General features: G+C 33.3%; 1 pseudogene; it reads right to left on the bottom strand.

Moving 5' to 3' along the window:
* Positions 1-1390: 1390 nt before the first annotated feature.
* LOC131069845 ((S)-8-oxocitronellyl enol synthase CYC2-like) lies at positions 1391-5187 on the bottom strand (annotated as a pseudogene).
* Between the last annotated feature and the right edge of the window lie 10697 nt (positions 5188-15884).

Raw genomic sequence — 15884 nt, 5'->3', positions numbered from 1 at the left:
CTTCTCAAACACTAGAAGGTATGATTTCAACTTTTTTAGTAGAAGAAAAAAACAAATGTAGAAGATTTAGAAAGTTGATTCTTAACGCGAGAATACATTATACACGAGACAATAATAATAAAAAACTAAATCTAATGTTATTTTTGTAAGAAAAAAGGTCGTACAACATAGACTTGTAGAACTCAAGCCATTGATGTTCTTAAAAGAAAACTCAAAGAAAAATCAAATGATGTTAAATTAGCCTGTGTTGATGACTATGTTGAGGATGAGAACTCTCCAAATGGTGCTTTTGTTCAAGATTAGTGTTTTGAAGAAACTACAGATATTTACTTATTTTGAGCCTTATCATTGGAGATTAGAGGTTTCTTCATCATCGAAGATTATAGGTTTCTTCGTCATTTGGAGTTAGCTTCTCGCTTAGAGTTGTTGTTCTGTATAAAAAAAACATATGTTATTTTTGCTTTCCTTTTTGTATGCTAACAAAATAGAAGATGTATATTTGTGATTTTTTTTTGAAAACAAGAAGGGATTAGGTGAACTCAATGTGGATTGTTGATCAAATAGTTCGAAACTCTATATATCCGATTTTTTTAATCTTTCTGATGGTCATGAGACAACTTGATGGAGCAATAGATTGTTATCCAATAATTTGGGAGTTCAAGGAGGTGGTAATCTCAGAACTCGAGAGTTCATGCTGGGAGTTACACCTTTTTTAGGGTCACAAGGCAACATAATGGAATTACACTTGGTTCAAGGTTTATTCTTTCAAATAAAAGACTTCTAATATTAAGGTTTACCTTATTAAAGCACATTAATGACTTGTTTATTTTTGTTTATACTTGAGAGGCATTATAAAACCCAAATTGTAATGCATTCTCAATTAAACTCTAAAAAATATTACTATATTTTTGTTAGTTCTTGTGGGAAACTATAACTTTAACTAGTGACTAATCCATATTCATTCAACAAATTAAACTTTTCAATTTCCTTGTCTAAATTTCTTTTTCTATATGTATTATGTATAACTGGCTCAAGTTTTAACTAATTACATTAAAAAATGAATCATATTAACTTAATAGTTAATAAAAGCTAATTCTACCCAGTAAACACATCCTAGGTAACACTATTAACACTTTCAATTCCCACATCCTCGTTAACACTATGAACACTTTCAATACCCATGCTCCCATTGGCCTATAGTGTAATAATGCCAAGAATCAATATAATAGATTTAAAATAATAATACTTGTTTTCTACATGTTCCAATTAAATTTTATATTCAATCTAATTCTAGATTATTTTATTTTTCTATATTGACTAATCTAATAGTTCATTCAAAATGAATTAAGTATAATTTCATTCTTTTTTTAACACGAGGCAAAATTTTATTAAATACAAAAGAGAGTTACATAGCAAGAAAAGTCAATAGACTCACAAAGAACAAACAATTAGACATTCCTATCTTCCACAGTAATTGCTCAAACATATGAAAGAATTCCAAAGATAAAGTACTCCTATCCACAACTCAGAAGGATGGAAATTACAATTACATTTGGAAGCATTTTACTTATGGTCCAACATCAAGAATACAACTAGATATAAAACATACTTCACTCCAGGCTTGTCACTCTTCCTACTGACTGGTAATGGGTTTCATGCATGCTGATTTTAGCTATGGAACAATCTTAGATAACTTCAATTTTTCAATCCATGATAGGAAAGAAGATTCTGTATTACGAAACCCAAAGAAACCATGCTCGTTACTTTTGTTCATGCTAACGGGATTCAGAAATGGACAATTTAGCTCCCAGTCTACAATCAACCAATTCACAACGTCATCAATTTTGGTGGGGCGTAAATTATTTTCTTGCACAATTGCCTCCCAGACAGGTCCTTTGTCTTTCATTGCTTCAGCCAGACTAAATCCTTCACCTTCATATGGTAACATTTCCAGCTCAAATTTCTCAGCAATAAGTTTCCATAGCTTTTTCCATTTAACAACATCACCATTAGAGCAATTGAAGGCTTGGTTCTTGGCGCAAGGTTCCACAGCAGCCTATATTTCTTGCTCTGCAATCAGTTCAGCATCAGATGCCTCCACAAGTTGCTCCCAAGTGATCCCATTGCCCGGGTATTTAAAAGAAAGCCCCTCATATTTGCAAATGGAAGCATAGACACACACAGTACAAATGATGTTCACCAAGCTATAAGGAGAGAAGCCAAATATGACTGAAGGGCGGTGAATGGACCAAGTTAAACCCTTTTTCTTCTTGGCAGCATCAAATAGTATATCTTCAAGTGTGTAATAGAAATTAGGTCCAGGTATCCTTGGAAGCTCTTCATGAAAGGGTGGCTCATGGGGCTGAATATTTTCAAATGGACCTAGGTATTGTTTCAAACCAGTCTGAAGACAGACGTGCTCAAGATTTAGGGCATTAGGCAATAGTGCATCTAAGACATTATTGAACATTCTTCCATTGTCTTCACAGTTCTGAACCTCTGTCTCTCTATTAACCCAACAAACCCAAAATAGATGAGCTACATCCTTCAAAGCAGTAATCTTTTCTAAAGTTTCTCCTCTGTTTAACACATCACATTGGATGTATTCAACTGGAGTGTCTGGAGACCAATCAGGCTTAGTCCTCCTGGCAACACCATAAACTTTCCAGGGTCCACCAGGAGTGTCAGACAAAGGCAAGATTTCAGCCAAGCTGTTGCCCACAATTCCAGTGGCTCCTATGATCAGGGCTACTCTTTGCTTATCGAATTTTACTGCCGAGTCTTCAACATTTTGCTGGACTCTCCCCTGAATGAAAATAAAAAGTCACATGCACAACATTTAGGCATTTTGGAAGACTGTAAGGTCTATTTTGGATAAGAAGTGAACATTTGTGTAAGATTGTTATAATGTATATTTAATTTGTACATAATTATTTCGGAAATTAGATATTTTAAAGACAATTTTGAATGAATAATTGTAAAAACAAAAACTTGACAAGAAGGTCGACCATCAAATTTAAGCCTCTATGATCAACCCAAATATCTAGCAAAATTGTTAATGTGACTTTTTATTTACATGCAGGGGAGAATTCAGCAAAATGATAAAATTCAATAAGCAAAGACTAGCTCTAATTATAGGAGTCACAGGGCTCGCAGACAATTGCTTGGCTGAAAATATTGCCTTTGTCTGACACTCCTGATGCACTTTGGTGGTCTCCAGATACTCCCGTTGATTATGTCCAATGTAATGCCGTTTAACATAGGAGAAATCTTAGAAAAGATTTCAACTTTTATGTAGTTCGTGTAATTTTTTACATTGGATGTAATCAATTGGAGTACTGGAAATTGTTGGAAATAAGTCATATATTTGGATCAACAATGGACTGGTCAAAGAGGGGTCAATAATTTAGTTGATAGAGCATTCTACCAGCGAAATGGATGATCCTAGGTTTCAGTCCTAACAGTTTCATATGAGTTGTAGCTCAACATTATAGTGTGACTTAAAGTGGGGTGTTGGAAATAACTAATAAGCCATATCCAGATCAACAATGAACTAGTCACAGAGGGACAAGTAGTTCTGTTGGTCGAACAGTTGAACAGCAAAATGGTCAAAGAGAGACCAGTAATTCAGTTGATGGAACACTTGAGCCACAAAATGGTCAAAGAGGGACCAGTAGTTCAGTTAGTAGAACACTTTGGCAAAATAATCAAAGAAGAACCAGTAATTCAGTTGTTACAACACTCGAGCAGCAAAATGACCAAAGAGGAACTAGTAATTCAGTTGGTAGAACACATGTCATGCATCAACTTCTGGTTAACAAGAACGATAGATCCTTTTCTTTCCAGCACCATTCACATGGGGCAAGGTTTTAGAATCATCAAAGTACACCCAACAAGGGAGTCTTGTTTTTTTTGAGTTACATGAATCCCCTTCACCTCCCACATGATTCAAATTGATTGTTTTATGGAAACTGGCTGTACAGTTTGACCCTGCACTTAATGCTTTTAAGATTGGTTGGCTTCACAGCTGCAAGTGCATATCCATGTGCCTAAGAGCTTGGGCTGTTCTTACTAATTGTAGCAATCAGAACAGAGTTATATTGTTTTTCCTTACAGGATAGACAATTTAATCTACAATTTATTTTCTTGAGATCTTGAGAAGCCCATACTGTTGATAGAGATTCTATTTAAAGGTGATTGGCTCATCGCCAGAGACCTTCACATGACCGTGCTGTAAAACTTCTCCAAATCTTAGATTTGAGCTTGGGCAATTCTGGCATAGTTTAGTGCTGGAGTCCAAAGCCTCACTAACCTCAAACTATGGATAACAACTAATTTCTCAACTGATGAATTTATTAATGATCTGCATGAAGCTATCTGTAGCCTTTTGCAACTGAACTTTTTATCTGTCCTGCCACTTAGATACCAGTTAATAAAAGACTACCATTAAGGAGCTGAGTTCCATTGCAGAAACAAAGTAATCATTGGGATCTATAGTTACATTGCTGCATTCACCTATCTCACAGTTTAACTCTCAATCTGTACTAACAAACCCATATTATAATATACATTGGCAACTATAAAACTTACTGCTCTAGAACCAAGAGAGCCTGTCCACCATGAGTACCAAGTCCAACTCATTGTGAGCCCGAGCTATCCAACAAAAAAAGAGCTCAAAACCTGCAATAACCCATTATCTAAGACTTTTGATATGGGAAAAAGGAACAGTACCTACATGAGAGATGGAGACATACTGGGTAGAAAATCTATATTTTCTTTCACTATTTTATCAAAATCAAAAGAAATTGCAAACAGCAAGATTCATTACAGGAAAGAAAATAACTGTTTCTTTCTCTGTTTGCAGAGAAGTGAATTAAAAAAAAACAAAAATACATACTTTGCCCGATTTAAATATGTAGAGATATCATAAAATCTTACCTCGAAAGGAAACGAATAGAGCTAGGAGAATCAAGAATTGCAGTCTTGTAATGGTTTTTAGAATGGTGTCGAAACGTCTGAATCTGGATAAAATGATAGGTGGTTATAATTCGGTGAAGAAAACATTATTAGCCGATAGGCTATCCCCCTGTGGGGTACACCGCCACTGGAATTGTCTCACGCCGGAATTTTTCACTGCAAAATTTGTGTCTTGTTTTCCGTGCATTATCAGGAAATCAGTATCCCCACCTGTGTCATCGGAATGATATAAATATTAAAACCAGAAAAAGGACACAATGAATCTTTTCAATTTGTCACATAATTATAAATGACTTTAAAAACAAAAATAAGTTATCTACTCTGCACAAACACCTTTTGCAGTAATTGGGATTCGAACCACAATCCTATCCTCGTCCATTTTTTCATCAAGTAAAGCCAGTAGGGGGCTATTGGATTTGAATTCTTTTGTTTAGAAAATTCTGCATGGTTGTTCACCTTTTTGAATAAGTACCTTTATTTAACTGAATTAAGAAATACAAGCGGTTGACTTGTAGAGTATATGGTGTTTTATACTCGATTATTAATATATTTTGCTATAAAAATTAAAATGTCAGGCCAGAATGGTCCTCTTAATGGTGTCCTATTCAGAAAACTAAATATATTTTATATATTTGAATTACATAGTTTACAAGTAATTACAAATGCATGAGTAGACATTTGTGGAAAACGGGAGGAACGTCTAGCCTACGCTGGTGTCGTAGTCTACACTGGTGATGTTTTTGACTCATTTGGTAAGGATTAAAGTTTCATCTACCTTATAATTGCTATGTCATATTGCATTCCAACATCCTTGGAAAGTTTCTTAAGGCACTTAAGGTGTATTGAGAAAATAATTTATAATATTTATTCTCACTAAATTGTTTGTAATTCATTCATAAGGATGATTGGTTTCACTAGCAATGACAAATGTGGGTTGTGAACACAATTATTTAATATTGTTTATGTCACATGTGGATGCCTAGAATAGGATAATTAATAACATGAGAAGTGGATAAATGAGTGAACTTTGGGCTTCTCCAAGTGGGAGCTGGGAAGAGGCAACCGGTGCCTTTTGGTATTTCATCATCTATATTGCATTTAATATAACATTTATCCTCGAGTTTTTGGTACCCAAATTGAAGGGAAAGTATTGGAGCCAAAACTAGTGTCCTTTTACATTTCGTTGAGGCAATCTAAGGGTTTGGTGTATTTGGAATGAATAGCCTTCTTTGGATGCCTTGTTTGGTGATTTTGGATGCCAAAGATTTAGTTTTGAAATTCCACCACCATTTTCCCCATAATGTTTGCCCTAAACATATGAGTTTCATAAAATTCAAATATATTTTGGATAGTATTATTGTTGTGTGGGAAGGCATGGAATGGCCTTGATTCTCTCAACAAAAGACCCTTTTCTAAAAATTTGATTTTTCTAAGGATATGATTGTATTGAAAGACCCTTATTTCTTGTCATAGTTCAAGTTTTGGGGTTTGGACATCACTTCATTCAATCTATTAGCATTCTTTTTAAAAATGGATCCATTTTCATTACCATAAATGGTCGCAAGCCTCATGAATTTGGGCTTTTTCACTCTATTCGCCAAGGTTGTCATCTTGGCCCCCTCACTTTGTGTTCTTGTTACTAAAATCTTTGGTTATCTTATTATCCACTTTGTTTCTTCTGGGCTACTTTGAGGCATTCCCTTGTTTGATTCATCAGCCAAACTTGCCAATGGGCATTTTGTTGATGATTCTTTTCTCACCCTCATTAAAGAGGAGAAAAATATCAAGGTGACTCTCGATTGTTTGGATACCTTATGCCAAGCATTGGATTTAGCCATTCAATGGCACCAGACTCAATGTTACCATCAAGCTATTCCCCCCATGCCTTTGTGGCTTCAAGCCTTTGGCTAGAAATAGATTGATCATGGTGAAATCTCCAGGTCTTGGGCATTCCCTTCACTTTTTAGGCTTCTTCGATGACCATGTGGCGTGTTGTTCTCTCCAAAATTGAAAGGAAGGTTTCTTACTAGCTTTTGAAGCCTCTTTCCTTAGCAATCTAGTTTTAAGTTTGTTCCCAAATTGTTATGATCACCTATGTTTGTTATTCCTCTTGTCAAGAGATCCTTCCAAAGAATTATATCTAAAATTAGAGAATCTTCTTCGATATTTTTTGTGTTTCTCACAATGACTACAAGGGTTTTTACATAAAGTTGCTTTGGATTTTTATTGGCACCCTTGTGATACTAGAATTTTAGGGTTATTATCTAGTCAAAGTCAAGGGCTAGCCCTATGTGTCAAATGGATCATTTGTTCCCTTATTGGAAATGAAGCCTAGAAGACTTTTCTTTGGCAATGCATTTCTTCTAGTTACCCTGTTTATTTGTTTGTCTAGAAGAGGATTAGTTTTCAAACCCTTCTCATTTTGAAGGATGTGGTTCACATCTAGGGCACTTTTGTGGCCAAAATAATTCGACAATGCTTGGAAGTTATTAAATCTTGGCTTCATTGCAATGGAATTTGGTTTCACAAATGGTCTCTACCTTATTCAATATAATATTTGGTGGTCCTCAATTTTGCAATATCAAGGTCAACCTTTGGCTCGCTTGCCAAGGGTGAGAGCTTTGTGATTTCACAAGAAAGGTATCTAGTTCCTATTGTGTTTATTCTCTAGAAATTTGAAGTCTTTGTCTTGGGATGAGTGTAAGGAAAAATTTCATGTTTCTTGTTCAAACCGTGAGACTTTTAAAGTTGTTATATGGGTCATTCCTACTAATACGGTTCACATATTTGTTATTCACTCCTCCAGATCATGGTGGAAAGATTGGAAGTGGGATCCAAACACTGCTTTCACAATTACAAGTTGTGTCTTGGCCACCATAGGATTTTTCTACATTTACATATGGTGCCCAGTTTAAACCTAAGATGGCATAATTTGCAATCATCGGTCTCAATTTGGCAATATATATGTAGCAATATCTAGTTAGTTGTTTTGGACCCCAAATTGTCCCACTTTATCCTATGTATTCTTTTCCAAGGCTTGTCTATGGGGTCAAGGCTTCTTCATATGAGCATTTGAGACCATCATTGCCCATTTTGTGGGAAGTTGGTCTTTCAAACACATCTTCTAGTTTTCTCCTCAAGGTCAATAGCTTTAAAATTGGATTTGTGATTTCTTTCAGCCTTTTTAATTGAAGCCTTTTTTGCGGTATATCTTTCTTTTAGGGGAGTAGCCTCACATTCCTCGATAAATTCAACCAAATTTGTCATTTTTTTCAAGGTGGAGACTCTTCAACATTTGGAAAGATATAAATTTTGCTCATTGTATTGTTGACCAACATGTTTCATTATATTCTAAATCCATTATTTGTTCTAATGTATTGTTACAGACCCAAGTGCAAGCCAACAAGATTGTCTTGGAGGTGGCTCGCATTCAAGAATTTCTTGATCAATGGTCAAATTCCCTCCATCTCCTTCCTCCTCCTAGGGTTGCTTACCTTCTCACAACCACCAAAGAGGCAAGAGTCTCTCAACTCGTGATAATCAAGTTGCTTGGCCCAAGCTTTTCCCCTAGCTAGTTATCAAGGCTGCAGTTGCAAGAGTGCATCACAGCTTGTTTGGTGGAGCTCTACTTTGCCTCGCCTTAGGGTGGTGTCTCTGGGTAGCCTTTTAGGGGTGCTTCTGGGTGGCCTACTAGTGGTGTTTATGGATGGTCATCAGTTGATTCTTCTAAGTGGCTTCCTTAGCTAGTGTTGGCTATTTCTTTAATCCATAATGAAAATAAAAATAAAGACAAAGTTGATGAGAGATGAGATCCTCTTGATGTCACTCTAAACCTAGTGATGTATATAAGGCAAGCTAGGTGATATGGGACCTACCACCTCTTGCTACTATTGTTGCTTTTACCACTTGGCAACTTTTAAATTTATGTTGTTTACTTCTTTTATTCTAAGCTCAACCACATATGACTTTTGAGATGTGATTGTACATCCACCCATTTTTTAATATTTTTATTTTTTAATCTGCACTATCAAATTGCTACTAAAGTCACGCCTGACAAGATGCTTACGCCCATATACTGTAAAATTGTCAATGCACACATTATGGACGTTTGAATTTGTGGTAATCCTTTCTGCACGATAGCCCCACATCGCCATTAAAACGCTACTTCTTTTTATCTCACTTTCGAATGCTTCATATTAAACTATTTTTGGTTTGCTTCACAGACGAAGAAGACTAAAATGGCTATTCCCCAGCCTAAAGTGTTTAGCCCCACGGAGGTAGGAAGTCTCAAGAGTTTAGTAGACACCGGCATAAAGGAGATTCCAGATGCTTATGTTCGGCCAGAGACTGAGCGCACAACAGCAACTCCTGTGTATACAGAGAGCATTCCTGTGATAGATCTGCTGAAAATGGGAGGAACGTCTGGGCTACGACACCATTAAAGTTAGATGCACTGAAATGCTACGACATCATTGAATTTAAATGCATTCACAAATGATATCATTGAAAAGGAGTGATCCCTCATTTCCAGCAGATAATAATTAGTCTACACGCATGCGAAAGAAAAATCTTATAATGACAAATGTTACGACTTCAAGAATAGACATAAGAATGTGCACCTCATCTTCACCTTTCATTTCATTCATCGATATATCACTTCTTGACAAAATTGTACGTCTCTAAACGAAAATAGAAGGCAGAGAAATCGAAAGACATTTCAAAATGTTGATGGGTCTTCTCACACGCAAAAGAAAATTCTAGTAAGAGCAAAAGAAAATTCCAGTTAGAACAAATGTTACAACTCTATGATATGCAGCTCACCTTCAGCCTTTACTTCATTCATTGCTTCTGGACAAAATTCTATTCCAATTTTTCAAGTTGTTCATTCAGATAGGGGAAGAACACCAGTAGCCATCATAGCTAACTTCATGCACCCACAGATCCTAAATGGTACATTGATTTTTTTTAGTTGTCTTCGTATGCGACTTAACGGCTTATAGCTATTGATCTGGCTTCTGGTAGTAACGATGCACGCTGTGGAATCAGTTATACGCACAAAGGTCAAAAAGTAGACATTTCAAAACTAAAAATGTTCAATAACCGTCAACTCAAAATCGCTAGTACTTGTTGACAAATGTCCCAATAGTGGTGCATAAATGTTCCAATAGTGGTACACAAATGGGACAAATGTTCTAATAGTTGTGCACAAATGAGCCAATTAATTACAAAAAAAATGATCGGCTATTGGTACAAAACACATTTATTAATGTTGTTTTCACTATGACGGCTATTGGGGGGTCAACATGACAATAAGGAGACGATTTTTGGAACTATGTTATCTATTGATGCTCTTCCCCTAGCTCAGTTTCTTCTTTTGATTCTTTCCAACTAATGAAAAATTCAAAGATAAATGTGCTCTCAAATATCTTCTCTAGTCTACAATTTTTTCTTTTGATTCTTTTCCCATTGCAATATGACTAGTTTTTTTGGGGGTTAGATTAATAGCACAAAATTGATTTTGTATTTTGAACTCAGTATATTAAAGTAATTGTCAAGCCAAGTCTTTCACTTTTATATTATAAAAAAATTTAAATATAACAATATGTACACAAATGGACGGGTGGGAATTTTTTCTTAGTTTTGTCATTAATTTTATGTTATTATATATGTAGAATGATTAAATTATATAATTGATTTATGTTGATTAAAGATTTAGTAAGATATTTATTTATGTTTTAATTAAATATTGATATATTTAGAGTTTTCTTTCCAACACTTCATCAAATTATTCAAGTTCTTTTAGTATTAATGTTCTTAAAGACAATGGAAATTGTAGATGGTAGTTATTGTGTGCTAATTAATAGCTAAATATGAATCGTTTATATTTAGAAAAGATAAGGCAAGACGTTCACACATACATACACATGTCAATAGAAAACGTTTAATTGTTAACTCAAATAATAAGAATTGCATTTACACAGTATCATAACATTAGAAGATTAATTTTGAAGGTTTAAGACACAAAAATTAAATTATTGTGATTAGTCTATTGATTTCGATTTTTTGGTTGTATAATGTCTATGTTTGTGAGGGGACTAATAACTGATGGGTATATAATTATTTTAGTATAAATAGAGTAAGAGGTATATTTTTTTTTTGAAAAAATAAGTAGTTGGAGTGAAGTACATATATAAACACAATTTTTACATTAAAATAACATTTCGATGGAACAATATATACTAAGAAGAAGCATCAATAGAACTTTTTACATGGATTGAGTCATATATAAATGATGGGTAGTATTATATTTCACATGTAGAAATTGGTACAAATATTCACTCTTAGTACATCTCCTTTAGCTATGTTATCCTTCAACTATGCAATAACAACTATATAAATTTTATGATTCTACTTAAGAGTTGACATATAATTTGATCTTTATCTCTTCTCATCTTGCCCACATTAAATATAACTAGTTCTACTCTATAAATTTACCATTTTATTATCATAGGTTTTACATACATAGAAATGATCTAGATCACTGCAAGATGCAAAAATAAACCCTAAAACTTCAAATTGAATTTTGGACCAGTTTTTCTTCATCCTAGCTATTGTGTATCAACTTGATGCATAGAACATTTTTATAATATTAATATTTGTGAACTTATGTGTGAAATATAATGTAAATTGAGATACAAATTATGATTATGTCAAGGTGAAGACAACTAAATTATACTAGACTTGTTTTGATAATTCTACATATCAGGTTCATCCCAATTAATCCCTTTAGCATTACCACATGCATTGATTTTTCTACTAATTAAGTGGGCTATGTCATCAAGTATACTAGCTAATTAAATATTATCAACTAGTTATTTAATTTTTTTAAATTAATTAATTTATTAATGTCTTCGGACGTGTAGTGTCATGGTTAAAAATTTTTGTTGGTTAAGCGATCAACAAGGTTCAAACCCCTACTAGGCCATTGTGCTCACAGGTTTGAACAAGTGAAGTGTGGGGATGAGGTCCCCTATTTGTGGCCTCATCGGTTCATAACTATGCTAAAAAATGTTTCATGTGAAACCAGAGAGCATGTCATGCCAACGTCGCCCATCACATTAAAAAGTTTACCAAGAATTTAAAAAATTAATTATTAATCAATTACTTCTCATTTTCATCTACTAACACCACTCCACAATTGAATAATAATTTATTATTAGCTAATCAAAATCCAATCGCATACATACATAATTAATTACATATACAAAATAAATGATAAATTATCATTTCAGGCATTCCACAAATAAAATCCATTCACACATAAGTATTCAATTATTTAAATAGTTGATTAATTACCCACATGCCATACTCAATCATCAAGCAAATTTTTTTTATCTTTTTGACTTATCCATACACATTCTAGAGTGATATAAATCAAATAAATCAAATATCATACAAATTAGGAGAATTGATCTCAAACTTTCATCTTCGTTTTGAAAAGTAAATAATTCAGGATTTTATAGGTATATGTTGTACAAATGTTGTGTGAACATTGAACAATCACATTCCATCACAACTTAACTAGATTATATCTTAAGTATTTATGTGAGCTTTTCTTGGATTTAGATTATCATTTTTTATTTTTTTAACTTTTAGTTTCATTTTAATTCTTTAGGATATACAATTTAGTACATGAAGTGGGACCCACATTCTAAATATATTAATCTTTAGTATTTTAAAAAGATTTCTTGCAAGTTTAGATTTAATATCTCCAAAATTCATTAAGTACTTTTATCAATGCCTATACAATTAATTAAATATGTTTTTTCTAATACCTTATCGCTTCTTACCTTTCTATATGATGTTTATCTTTGTACTTAGGAGTGGCTTATCATATCATCATTTGTTATTTTTTTTTTTTTCTCATCATCTTATAATATTTTTATCATTTGTGTAGGGATTATATTTATTTAATTGATTTTAAATTATTCATAAGCAAGCTTTTGTGTATATTAACTTGTTTATTTTACAAATTTCTTGTATCTTTTAATTCATAGTTTTGTTCAACACTTTTTTTTACGACACTACATATTTGTTCTCTATATACATTCCTACTACATCAATGAAAGCTTATGATTTTAGGTAATTGTTGCATCAATTGATATATGAAAGATGGATATTATTTCTTTAGAGTAATGTTTGAATATTTTTGTGACATTTATATTATCTTTTGTGACGTATCCACTATTGGAAATAGAATCATCATTATTTTTAAAACTAAGATATATTTATCTTTCATTTTTTATTGGATCATTAAAATCTAATATATTCTTTCAATTTTTCTATTTTGTGTTTTCAGGTATTTTTAAGAGTGCTTGATATTTTTTGTTGTGTGATTATATAATCCTATGGTTTGACAATTGTGCTTATTAGTTAGTGATGTCACGGAAATGGGGACAAGGCAACAACAAAGTTCAATGTTAATAAGTTAGTTTCAACCATAAAACCAAAACAAAGAACTAAAAACCATTCCAAACATATCAAAAGAGATTTCAAAAAGCATGAAAGAAGTTTAACAAAACAAAAGAAAGGAGAAGAGCCTCCCTAAGATGCTTCCATGATGCATTTTGATGCTTCTCCCTTGTTTCTCCCCTCTCCAAGTTCCAAATGAGTGTAGCTCTTAGCTTTTAGCACTAGCCATGGATGCCATATGGAGATTCAAGATGGTTGGATGTAATAAAAAAATTCTATCCAAGTGTAGATAGGGGAAGAGCACCAGTAGCCATCATAGCTAACTTCGCGCACCCACAGATCCTAAACGGTACATCGGATTTTGATTTTTTTTTTTAGTTGTCTTCATATGCAACTTAACTGCTTATAGCTATTGATCTGGCTTCTGGGTAGTAACGATGGATGTTGTGGAATCAGTTATGCGCACAAAGGTCAAAAAGCACACATTTCAAAGTGTTGCCTTATACCTAACTAAAGATGTTCTAGTAACCATCAACTCAAAATCGCTAGTACTTGTTGACAAATGTCCCAATAGTGGTGCACAAATGTTCCAATAGTGGTACACAAATGGGACAAATGTTCCAATAGTGGTACACAAATGGGACAAATGTTCCAATAGTTGTGCACAAATGGGCCAATTAATTACAAAAAATGATCGGCTATTGGTACAAAACAAATTTATTAATGGTGTTTTCACTATGATGGCTATTGGGGGGTCAACATGACAATAAGGTAACAATAATTGGAACTATGTTATCTATTGGTACTCTTCCCCTAGTGATGCTATGAAAAAGCTCTATGCTAATACCAATATAGCAACAATACTCTAATGCTTCCTCATTTGCTTGAGGATAAGGGTTCTATTTATAGAAGAAATGGGGAAATGAAGGGTTAAGATTGAGCAATCTTAACAAGGGCTAGGATTGAAAGATATTCAATCCATTTGAAACTTTCAACCCAATCCCATGTTGACAAGTGTCGCCATGAGGAGGCTTGAGAGGGGAGATAAGGAGCATTAAATGCTTGAAAGGACATGATGGTTACCCTAGGGGGTTGGGTTAGGGTTAGGTTAATGGATATTCCTTTTATACAAGGGATAAATGAATGTGCAAGGGTTAAATGGTTACCTTAGTCAAAGAAATAAATGCTTTGAAGAGACCCATGAGTCAAAAGGATGGTTAAGTTAGAGGAAAGTCTATAACCAAAGGTAAAAGGTGAGTTAACCATAAATGGTTATGTAAGAGCCTTTAATGGTTTGGAAGACTTTAGAGGTTAACCATTTGAAGACATAAAGCCTTTAATGGTTATTGAAGACTTTGAAGGTATTTGAGAAGTGACTTCCTTTTATTTAGGAATGTGACAATGATTAGGATAGGATTAGGCTAATTAGGAGTTAGAAGAATCTAGAAGGGATTTAGGCATGCAAGTGGATTTTGTAGGAGAATGCAAGTGGGAGGAATTTTGGGATTTTTAATTAAAATAAAATCATTTATTTCAATTAAATGGTGTAATTTGCATTTGAATAGATATTTAAATAAATATTAATCTATTTAAATGTGAATGTGAATTTTGGATTTTATTTAAATAAATCTTAATTTATTTAAATGAGAAAAAGGAAGATAAAGCATTAAATGCTTGAAGACTTTGAGGGAAACCATTAAAGGCTTAAGAAGACTCTAGAAGGAAGCCATTAATTTTGAAGACTTTAAGGGAAACCATTAAAGGCTTCAAGTGGGAGAGGATAAATAGGATTTTAAATAAATAATTTATTTATTTAAAATAGTTGTGCAACTTGCATTTGTAGGAAAATGCAAGTGGGTGGAGGATAAAGGTGATTTAAATAAATGTTAATTTATTTAAATGTGAGAGATGAGATTTTGGGGGATTTAAATAAATATTAAACAAATATGATTTATTTATTTATTTAATTAATGGTCTGAATTTGGTTAAGTGAATTAAATCAAATAAATAAATATTAATTTATTTAAATATGAGAGAAGATTGAATTAAACAAATATGATTTATTTATTTAATTAATGGTCTGAATTTGGTTAAGTGAATTAAATCAAATAAATTGAATAATTTATTTAATTAACAGGAGAAGAGGGTTAAGATGAATTAATTAAATATTAATTTAATTAATTATTGATTGATGGTTAAATAATCAAATAAATACTAAATATTCATTTAATTAAGTGGACAGATTTATGTGTCTACATTTGCCTCTCTTTGAGATGGTATAGTTTTATCGCGTCGTTTCAAAGAAAGAAAAATAGGTGTGAAGAAATATGCCCCATAAATATTAATTTAGTGGGTGGTATGACCCCTTGAGAGATGGGCTGAAAAATTTCAAAAAATCAGTCGATTTCTTGAAAAAGAACGAGAAGTGGAGGGGA

Source organism: Cryptomeria japonica, chromosome 6 (assembly GCF_030272615.1).
Source record: "Cryptomeria japonica chromosome 6, Sugi_1.0, whole genome shotgun sequence".
NCBI classification, from domain to species: Eukaryota; Viridiplantae; Streptophyta; class Pinopsida; order Cupressales; family Cupressaceae; genus Cryptomeria; species Cryptomeria japonica.
The sequence above is the reverse complement of the archived record's forward strand: the minus strand, read 5'-3'. Positions and strand labels throughout refer to the sequence as shown.